The sequence below is a fragment of the Camelus bactrianus genome, chromosome 8 (assembly GCF_048773025.1).
Source record: "Camelus bactrianus isolate YW-2024 breed Bactrian camel chromosome 8, ASM4877302v1, whole genome shotgun sequence".
NCBI classification, from domain to species: domain Eukaryota; kingdom Metazoa; phylum Chordata; class Mammalia; order Artiodactyla; family Camelidae; genus Camelus; species Camelus bactrianus.
In genome coordinates this window covers 33,146,128-33,156,962 of record NC_133546.1, presented here as the reverse complement: position 1 = coordinate 33,156,962, position 10,835 = coordinate 33,146,128, and positions in this window count along the sequence as shown.

The window sequence follows — 10,835 nt, the reverse complement described above, 5'->3', positions numbered from 1 at the left end:
AGTCTACAGTGACCAACCCAAAGTGAGAAGGGGGAGATGGATGTGCTTACTGCCTCATCTTCTTGTCTTCCTTTGTTCTAAGGCACCACGGATTCTTCCTCAATGGAGGTTAGAAAGGAGGTACAGAAGGCATATTCTGTACTAATTGGCAAAACTTGAAATTTAAAGAGAGAGGAAGAAGAAAAGACAAGCTAAGGGAAAAATCGTTCCAACTTATATAGTTGGAATGTTTATAATGTAAAGAGACAGCAGCATTAAAGGATTAGGCCCCACTGCCTGATGAACATCATGTGATCTTTTGCTATTGAAAAGACCCTGTGTATTTTCAAAGGCAGGGGGCTTCTTAAATAAAACCAGGAGTCTGGGTTAGCAGAAGTCTGTTAGAAAACAACTAATTTTTGTTGAGTAATCTTTTGGTCCTACCCAATTCGTAATCTTCAGTTTCCTTCTCTCTGTTATTGGGGGCTGCATCTCAATTTGAAAATTGGGACTCTGGGAGATGTGATGTGTCAAAAACAAACATAAAAATGTTTAGGATCTTAATTAATCAGATCAGATTTTCCCCATGAATATTTCCCCCTGTTTTGTTCCAGATTTGTTTCTTTAATCCTTTACTTTCTGTCCCTGACAATCCCCGTGCAATTTCAGTGGGAGAGATTAGCACAACATTATGCCATAGCATTTTCAGGATTTACCTTCGATATTCTTTATTTGCTTTCTTTTTGCAAGTTTTCAGTGAGATTGGTACCTTTCCTGAATTAGACTGATGATCAGGATGTCAGAGTTTTCCGCCGGCCAACTTGGGGCAGCATGTCCGTGGAAGGACTGGGAGCATCTCCACGTCCGCACTGTCATCCCAGGGTGGCCGGCCGATGAGGCGGGGAGGGCCTCTGGTCATTTGGGGAGACCCAGCAGTCGTCATAACCAGTTCATTCTCTGTGGCCCATTCAGCTCTTGGCATTGCTGCCAAGCCAGCCGACAAAGGAGCATTGTAATCCTGACAGTTTCCCAGCATTGACTGGACGGGCACAGACCACCAACCAGCTCCTTTTGCTTCTACTGTGCACAAGTGAGACCATGAATAGAAAAAAGTCAGTGGCAAAACCCCCACATCCTGCTGAAGATGGTGTGTGGATGCTTTTCTAACAAGCGAGTCTCCTTTCAGGCTAGTAATCTTCTTACCTGTTTCCTTTTGCTTTTTGGTTTGTTTTTAAATATAGTTAGCTTGAATGGTAAGGAATAATCCTCATTGATGCCACCAAAAAATTAGGTTTGAATTTTGAAAAATAAACATATGGCAAGCAGTACCCCGGAGAATGGGAAGTGTAACAAGATGGAAGTTGGTAATAAGCTTCTAAGATAAGAAGCAGTCGTTCCAGCTAGTGCTAGAGGCCACTGTGATTCTTAAGAAATTGAATTTAGGAGAATAAGACTAGGGTTTTCAAGAATAAAAATAAAATTTTAGACATGCTCTCAAAAGTCTGCCCTTTCTGTAGATCAGACCAAGGGCATCTACACCTCTGATTTTATGAATAGCAACAAATAAAATAAAATGTCTAAGAACAAAGTAAATTCAGAGGTATTTATTGTGTGTTTGTCATTGATTGAAGTCAGGAAATATTTTTAACAGTCAGATAAAGTGATCTTTTAAAACACTTCAATGGTAAATGTGGTATAATTCTACTTACTTAAATTGCTTTCCTTATAAGTACAATTGACAATAATGGGATGCCATATCTGCTTATCAGTCATCAAATATTCAAACAAATAATAGTGATCCATGCTAGTGGGAGAGGTGGTGTGAGAATATGGTGTTTAAACTGGATCTCTGGTTTCAGAGAGCAATTTAGCAGAACTCTAATAATAGTCTGCCCCTTTGACCCAGTTACCCGACTTCCTCAAATATAGCTTATGTGTTTATATATTCTATACATTCACATATAATATTATATTGAAGGTAAAGCAAAACAAAAGTAAAAGTAAAAATAAACACGGTAAAAACGAAGCCCCCCACCAACGTGAGAAGGACAGAGTTAACTGTTAACCCTAAGAAAATCTATACAATGGGATACTATGTAGCTATTAAAATGAATGAAGCACAAGATTCTTAGTAATATGGAAGAATCCTTATTTAAATGTTAGGTGAAAGGACAAGCTGTAATTAAGTAACAAGTAATAATTTTAGAATGTAAAAGTGCAATAAAATACTAATGGTCATTGTCTTAGTTGGTGAGAATGTGATTGATTTTTCACTGTATGTTTCCACATTTTCAAAATTATTCCCCAAGAGCATGTGTCTTTTTTTTTTGGTAATCATAAAGAAAAAAAATTTCTTCTGTTGTAAAAAGACTAATAAAGAATCTAAATTTCCACTTCCCTTAGGTATTTGATTTGAACGGATTCAAAGGAACAACACCTTAACCTGCTACCAGGAGGCCCTGCTGGGACAATTTTTGATGCTGATTAGATTGACTTTCAGTTCCTTTATTTTCTTCTTAATCCACTCCTAGAAATACACAACTGGTTAAGCAGCATAACCCAGTACTGCCTCTGGGCTTGTTGAGATGGATTATCTTGGGTGGAAGGCTGAGTCCTGTGCCGTGGTGAAGCCCGCATGCCGGAACCTGTGTGCTGGGAAACCAGTGTCTTCCCTGACTGCTAAGCTGCCAGGTGCTCCCCAAGGCAAATCTAACCAGATGTCGCAGGTATGAAAACTGGTGACGAGCAGCGCTCTTTTCCTCCTTTAGCCTAGCATTTTTTCAGTTTTGTTCCACAGATAAAGCACAAGTCTTTTTCCTTCTAAGCCTCAAGAAGACAAGTGCCTGGTCTCGTGCAATCATTTTTTAAGGTGGCACTTTTTGAACACCTGTTGTGTTCTAGGAAGCTGTTTGCCTAGTGGTTAAGAGTCAGCCCTGAGTTAGATCCAGGTTGGTAGCACGAGCCTTAGACCCAGGCAGGAGGTGGGAAGGGGCAGCGGGATCTGCACCAGGTTCCACGTTTTAGAAGTCCCTATTCTGGCCTCTGGGCCCATGTGAGTTGAGGAACGGGCAGGGTCAGGGGATGCACTCCCCTGGAGCTTGTGTTCCCTGCACCCACTCTGCCTCTTAGGCCATTATCCAGGTACCAGGGACCCTGGAATTTCCTGCTCAACAGCCCGAGCCTCTTTCCAGGTCTGTTTTCCTACAAGTGCATTGCACCATTGGGGAATCATTAGTCAGACAAAAAAGGGGCCAAGGGACAGGCATTTGGGAGGCTGTACAGACTGGCACAGAGGACTCTTTAAGACTGAGAACGTTTACCAAAAGGGAAAGGTGTTGGGGGGAGGGATAAATTAGGAGTTTGGGATCAACATATACGCATATAACATATACATAACATATATATAAAATAGATAAACAGCAAGGACCTACTATATAGCACAGGGAACTATATCAAATACCTGTAATGGAAGAGAATCTGAAAAAGAATATATACACACACACACACACACACAAACACACACATAGTTGAATCACTTTGCTGTACACTACAAACAAACACAATATTGTAAATTAATTATACTTCAATTAAAACAAAGAAAAAAGACTGAGAATGTTTAGCACAGTGCCTGGTATGCACTGGATGCTCTGCAAATGTTATTTCTGATATAGTCCTTTAGTATCTTTTTACATATTTTCTTCTTTGAGAGAGAGAAAAATAATAACTAGGAGAATATGAACTTCTACAAGGGGATACCATTTTTGTTTTCAGTTTCCAAAATGGAATTTTTTTTTCAGTAACTTGGCTATTGTCCTGGCCAAGTTCCAATACTCTGTATTCAAGTTAATTACATTCCTCCCCCACTGGATACATTATTCTTCACTTCCCCCATAAAAACCATCATGTTATACTTGTGAAACAAAATAGCTTCTGTGTTCTACCAAACATGCAAAAAATGGTTGTAGTTCAATACATAGTGTATTTCTCTGCGTGACTAGTTGTGGGCTGCATTGGAATTTATTACCATGAGATGTGGGTTTAAGTCAGTGATGCTCCTGGAGAATGATAGATTCCCTATTAAACGGAGAAACATCACAGGATACTGTCTCCAGGTGACTTAATATGAGACCATTTTTAAAGCATTATTTCGGTTGAGAGTCAGCAGATGTGAGCTACTGAGCTTACCTCTGAATCACTGCATTCCCAGGCAAGTCCTTGACTGCATCACTTGGACTTTTTCAATGCCAGAAGCCTGAGCATTCATGAAATGGCTTACCAAAAGTTCTTCATTCATCCCAAACAATGAGATGTGATTTTAAGATAAAGCTGTTAAAACTGGAGAGAAAAATATTGAAGGTTGTTAATACATCACTATCCTTCTTCTTTCCCTTTCTCTGAGTTTAGCGTCGCTTCAGTCTAACATCCGTCTCCTGTACTTGTGGACTTACTGACTCATTGTTGCTGTTCAGGCAGAGGTAATCCAGGTCTGTGACTTTTTCCCCTTCTGACTTTACTTTCTAAACTTTGAGCCTGAAATATTTTTCTCATTCTAAGTCTTCTCTGCTAAAGCAAAGGAGATGATTAAAGTAATTACATGGGTTGTTCAGACCCAAATAATTGTTTGGGAAAGGAAAGACCTGAATGATTCAATGAAAAATAGCTATTTTATCAGATCAATTCTGAAAAATAATTTCAAGTATTTATGTTTGGTTTGTAGCTACTGAAGTAGAGTTTTAATATTTACATATATTCTTTTATTTGTTCTTTACAATGCTTATTTATTTTTTTTAAATTGAAGCATAGTTGACTTACTATAGTTTTAAGTTTTTTTTAAAGTTATTATTCATAGATACAGAGAAAAGATTGGTGGCTGCCAGAGGTGGGGAGTGGGGGATGGGATATATGGGTGAAGGGGATCAAAAAGTAAAAAGAAAAAAAATTTAAATACAGATGAGAAAAAAAGTTATTGCCTTAGTCTCTCTGCAAGAATTGATGGTGGAGAGAATTCACATTAGATTATCATCTGTCATTGCTGTCATTTTGCATGCTAGGTGTAGCCTTTGTCCAAACTGGACTCAAATTGGTGACCCCAGAATAGAATTTTTTCCTATAAGGGTCTAATTGGTATGCTGTGCAGTGATGCTCTGCCTAGTTTTGGAATGCTGTGCTTTATTTCTCAAGGTGTGTCTCTCCACAAATGATAAACCATATGGGCATGGAAAGAAAGTCTCCGTTTTCAATTCCTCCAGCAGAATGAGGTGTTTGGCACATGGTAGATGTTCATTCAGCTTCATGCTTCAACAAATAAAGATGGAATTAAGAGTGCTGGCCAAACTGATTGGATTAGCAATTCATTAAATAACTAGTGAGTTGCGATCTAGTTAAAAGATAAAAGTGACCACCTGAGCAAAATTTGTGCTTTGAAAGGCGAATGATAGATTCTGGAAAAGTGAAATCAGAGTCAGTATGAACACCGTTTGTGACCCTGGATGAGACAGGCTAAAGTCAGACCTAGGTTTGCAGCATAAACCCGCCAATACTGGCTACGTATCTTGGGACAAATTTCTGAACATTTTTAACTTCTCAGTGCCTAAGTTTCCTCATCAGCAAAATGAAAACAACAATAGCCTTGGTGGTGTTATTGTGGACATTTTTGCTGTAATATGTATCAAGTGCTTAGCATAATGTTTGGAATAAAATCAGTGCTCAAGAAAGAGAAACTACTATCTTTAGTAAGAAACCATTATCATTTTCTGTTCTACCTCATAAAAAGAACTATGAGCATCTTATATGTACACTCCCCCCAAAAAAACCTCTCCAAATTAAAGGAGAACATGAACCTGTAGGGAAACTAGTATATTAAATTACTAGCTCTTGTTGGAACCTTCAAGATGGTGCAGCTGGAATTGGAAATTTTATTGAAGTTTTGTGTGTTTTTTGTTTGCTTTAGGTGATGCCTAAAAAGGAGAGAAGAATAATAGTCTGCTCAGAGCAAGCATCTCTTTCTGGTTCCCATAGTTCTCTCAGTTCCATTAGTCTCATTATTTTGGCTCAAAACTCTCATTTTTGATGGTTCCACTCTTTCAATCATTATGGTATCTTATCAAGTCCTTCGTTTCTGCTCATAGCCACCACCACCACTGTAATCAGTATTTCGATCACCTACTCTTTGACTATTGCAGGGGAGGCTGGAAGCCCTTCTCTCCCCAATCCGTGTCCATGATGGGGAGCCTGACCTGGTGCCCAGGGAGGGATGGTAACTGGAGGGCATGTGTTAAGACATGTGTTAAGAGACACACTGAGCCTCCGCTCTCTCGTAAATGCTCTCACCTCTCCGAGCTGCCCTTCTCAGACTGCTCTTGCCTCCCTCACCTTGAGAATGGTAGCTTGAGGAGGTTTGCAGACTTGAGGAAGCTTGAGGAATCATGAGACTTCTTGGCACTCTTTGGTCTAGGTTCTCGTCCTGCTTCTAGTCAGACACACAGTGTTCTCCACACAGTCCATCCATCTGGTTTCAAGCAAGAGATGTCATTCATTAGGAGTCAAGACGCCGTAGTATTAAAGGACATGCTTTGGCTGGGCCTGGTCCTCTGCACACAGTTTCCTTTGGGAACTGCTCAGCATTGTGGTCAAGAATAATATTTGAGGATTCTGGCTTCTGGTTCAAAGTCATCTCTTTTAAATTCATCTATTCCTCCCTCCCCCAAAGTCTGCAAATAGATTTTCTGTCTTTATTTAGTTCTTTCATCAACTTTCCAACCCAGTTTTTTATTATCATTTCTTAAATATGACTTTCAGCTTATTGCTTGCTTGTTCAAAAATGTTCAATACCTGCCACTGATTAAAGGATAAAGACCAGCACTTTTGCATGGCATTCAAGGCATTTCTGACTCAGGCCCCAATTTAACCTTCTGATTAATCTCAAAGTCTCTCTGAACTTCCCCCTCTTGCCCTTGTGAATAACTGGCATGCCTCCAGATTTTCTTATACCACCTCCACTATCATCACCACCACCTCCACCACCACCGGAAGAGTGGAGCATTGCAAAGTAAGGGCGTGGACTCTAAATCTAGGCTGCCTGGATTCAAATTCCTTCCCTCTCTGTCACTTATTCAATGTGTAAATCTTAGATGAGTTATTTGTACCTTAAGTTTCTCATCTGCCAAATGGGGAAAATAATAGTGCCTACCTCATAGGGTTGTTCAGAGGACCAAATTAATTCATGAATGTAAAGTACTTTATATAGCACCATTATATAAGCACTCAACAGTTGTTAGATACTCTATTAGTTACTATATTACTCAACTTAAAAGCTCATACCCTCACTGCAGGATAATTCTACTCCACTCTGTCCATGCTCTCTATTAGGCATTTATTAGATGGTATTAGTTAATTTAATTGCTTTTAGTAAATAGTGAACACACTTGGAATAGAATATCTCCAGCAAATGTGAGGAGTATATAGATGAACAATATAAACATCTGTATCTCCATGACCAAGCTTTATAGATAGAATGTTACTAATTTCCAGGGAGGACCTTGAGTATTCCTTCCAAATCTCATCCACCTCTATCGTCTTCTCCATAGATAACCTCCGTTCAGATATTTTTCTTTAAATCAATTGTATTATCAGTGTTCATGATTTAATATATATTTTAAAATTTCTTTTTCTCAAGAAATCTTTCATAAATTATAGATTTTGTATATTAGGAATGGCAGGGGTCCAACTTCCTTTTTTTGCAGTGTAAACACCCAGTTGTCCCAGCATCACTTGTTGAAATGCTATTCTTTCCCCCATTGAAATGTCTTGGTATCTTACTGAAGATCAATTGACTGTAAATGGGTTTATTTATGGATTTTTATTCTATTCTATTGATTGACATTATTATGATTCTGTATCTATTCTTATGCTGTTACCACATTGTCATGATTAATGTAGCATTCTGTTAAGCTTTGAAAGCAGGATATATGAGTCTTCCATGTTTGTTATTTCTAAAGATTTTTTGGGGGGGTCGGTCCATTCTGGGCTCCTTGAATTTCCATATGGATTTTAGAATCAGCTTCTCAATTTCTGCAAAGAAGCCAGCTGGGATTTTAATTTACATATTCTTTCATTTCTTTGATCAATGTTTTATAGTTTTCAGAGTACACAATTTGGACATCTTTTGTTAAATTTATTGCTAAGTTATTATTCTTTTAATGCTATTGTAAATGGAATTGTTTTCTTAATTTCGTTTTCAAATTGCCCATTGCAAATATATAGAAATATAATTGATTTTTGTATATTCATTTGTATCATGCAACTTTGCTCTGCTTGTTTATTAGATCAAATGGTTTTTAAATAGATTCCTTAGGATTTTCTGTATATAAGATCATGTCAGCTGCAATAAAGATAGTTTTCCTTCCTTATGTCCTTTTCTTGTCTAACTGTCCTGCTCAGCTCCTCCACTACAGTGTTGAGTGAGAGCAGATATCCTTGCCTTGTTTCTTATTTTAAAGGAAAACTATTCAGTCTTTCACCATTCAGTATAATGTTAGCTGTGAGTTTTTCATAGATGCCCTAATCAGGTTGAGGAAATTCCCTTCTATTTCTAGTTGGTTGAGCATCTAATTCTTGAAAGGCATCTGTTATGTTTACTTGCTCTTGCATTCCTTCCAGTTTAGTCTTTACATCATATCATTTTTCTTCTACTGATTCTTCACAGATTCTGTCACCTTTCTTTGCAAATTTTCCTTTTCTCCAATCACTTCATTTTTTTCCAGTTTTTCCTAATTCTAATTTGTTATTCTTTATATCCTATATCATTTTCTTCATTTCATTTAGGTTTCTTCTAAACATTAGATTATACGTCTTATCTTTTCGCGGGCATGTCTTTTGGGCACGTTTATTGTTTGTAGGGATGTTGGTCTCCTCTCCCCTCTTTCTCTCTCTCATTTAATAATTTTGTATGGGATTCTCTAATACTTTTCTGTTGCTAATTTTTATGGGAAATGAGTTTTCTAGTATTTGAGAGCAGTGCTGGTGTTGGCGGTTCGGGATTTTTTTTCTAGTTTGATGACTCTTGTGCTCCTTCTTCTGTTGTTTTCATGGCACTTATCTGGACCTTTTCTCTTGTTCCGGTTGCCCCTGCCTGTCCAGAATGAATTCTGACCCAGCAATTTCTTCTCATTGTGGGACTTTGTCTTGGGAGGGAGCTTTGGTGATGCCCTCCAGCCTATGCCAGTCTCAGACGGCTGTGGGGCCACCAGTGAGAGCTTGTGGGGCCTCCCCTCGTCGCAGGGCTGCCAGATGCCCTGCTGGCTTCCCTCCACTTCCTCTGTGCTAAAGATGACCACACACAGATCTCGTAGCTGTGGGTGCTCTGGCGCCTCATATTTTGAGGTTTGTGGAGGATACTTTGTCACTTAGTTTGCTGCACATGTTGCCTGTGGGTTTTTTGGGGTTTGGTATCATAGTTGCTCTGTCTGTTCTTTATGAGGGGATTCAAGGATATTTAAATAAATACCATGCCTTCACCATTGTCATCTTCCCAGAATCCTTGTAAGCCATTTACAATCCTTTTTGATATGAGGCAGGTTATAAAACGAGTGAATAAATAACACTTAAAATTCTCCTTCACATACTTTATAAGCCTCTATGTTACATGGAAATAATTCATATGTACAGATAGACTCTAGTCAAAAGAGAAATACAGCTCTGTTTTTGCAATTCCTGGGAAGCTGTTTGCTTATGAATTCGCTCTTTAAAGTCAGTGTTCTTGTTTCTAGGAAGGAGCACAATGCAAACACTTCAGAAAGATGAGACTCTGAGGTGATCTTAGCCTAGAGAGGCAGCTTTCATTTCTTGTCTGTCCCCTTCCCCTGGGCGCTCGCCCCACCTGCTAGTCCCTTGAGTCCATCCTCAGTGAAAGTGGGGAGTGGTGGTTTGGGACCATGCTGTGAATATCCTCAGGGCCACTGAATGGTCTTTTCCAAGAGACTTTGTAATCTTAACATCACAAATAAGACTTACCTGTGAAGTTTATGTAAGTTCAATGTTTCTCTCAATAGGTGGATTCCCAGCTGAGTAGTGTACTGTGGTAACTCTATGTCTGAGTGTTGGGCAAGAATTAACCTTTGGGATCCCAAAGCCCGTTACGCTTGTCCTGAAAGATAACTATCCTGCACAGCTTTAACAGTCATGCTGGATTCACTCAGAGACCAAGAATGGGGGAATATTTTTTCTGTTGTTCTTTCACATAAAAAATCATTCTCAGTAATTTTATTTGTATCATGTATTTTCCTACTTTTAAATTATGTGCAGTTTTTCTCATTGGCATTAACTGATTTCCATCTGACCACATTTCCAGTTGTCCATGATCACTCAGAATTCAGAACATATCCTCCAAGGCAGAGAAGAACAGCTTTGGCCTCTAGATATTGGTAATGAGGCTTGTACTCATTCATCCTACTAATAAAGTTATGAAATGACACTGAATCAGAAGTGTTCAATTTTCAAAATGTAATCATGTATAGCTGCAACCTGACACCACACTGTGCTACGAAACCCTTTGATAGAACAGTTGAGATGTAATTGTGAAGTCTGAGGGAAGGGGTCATTTACTTGTACATAGACGAGAGCTAAGTGATGATGTCCTGGAGTCCTTGCAAAATGACTTTAAAAAATAATTAAGACCTTATTTTTGTATTCCTTTGCAGGAAAACACTAAGTGAAGATATGCAATATTTCACTTAAGTAAACTACTTAAGAGCCTTTCGTGTTATACAAACAAGTGCAAAATCAGCAAATACTCCTCTGCTGGGGGAGGGGACAGGCAGGTTCAGCGGGGTGGGGAACGGAGAAAGCAGAATTTTTTT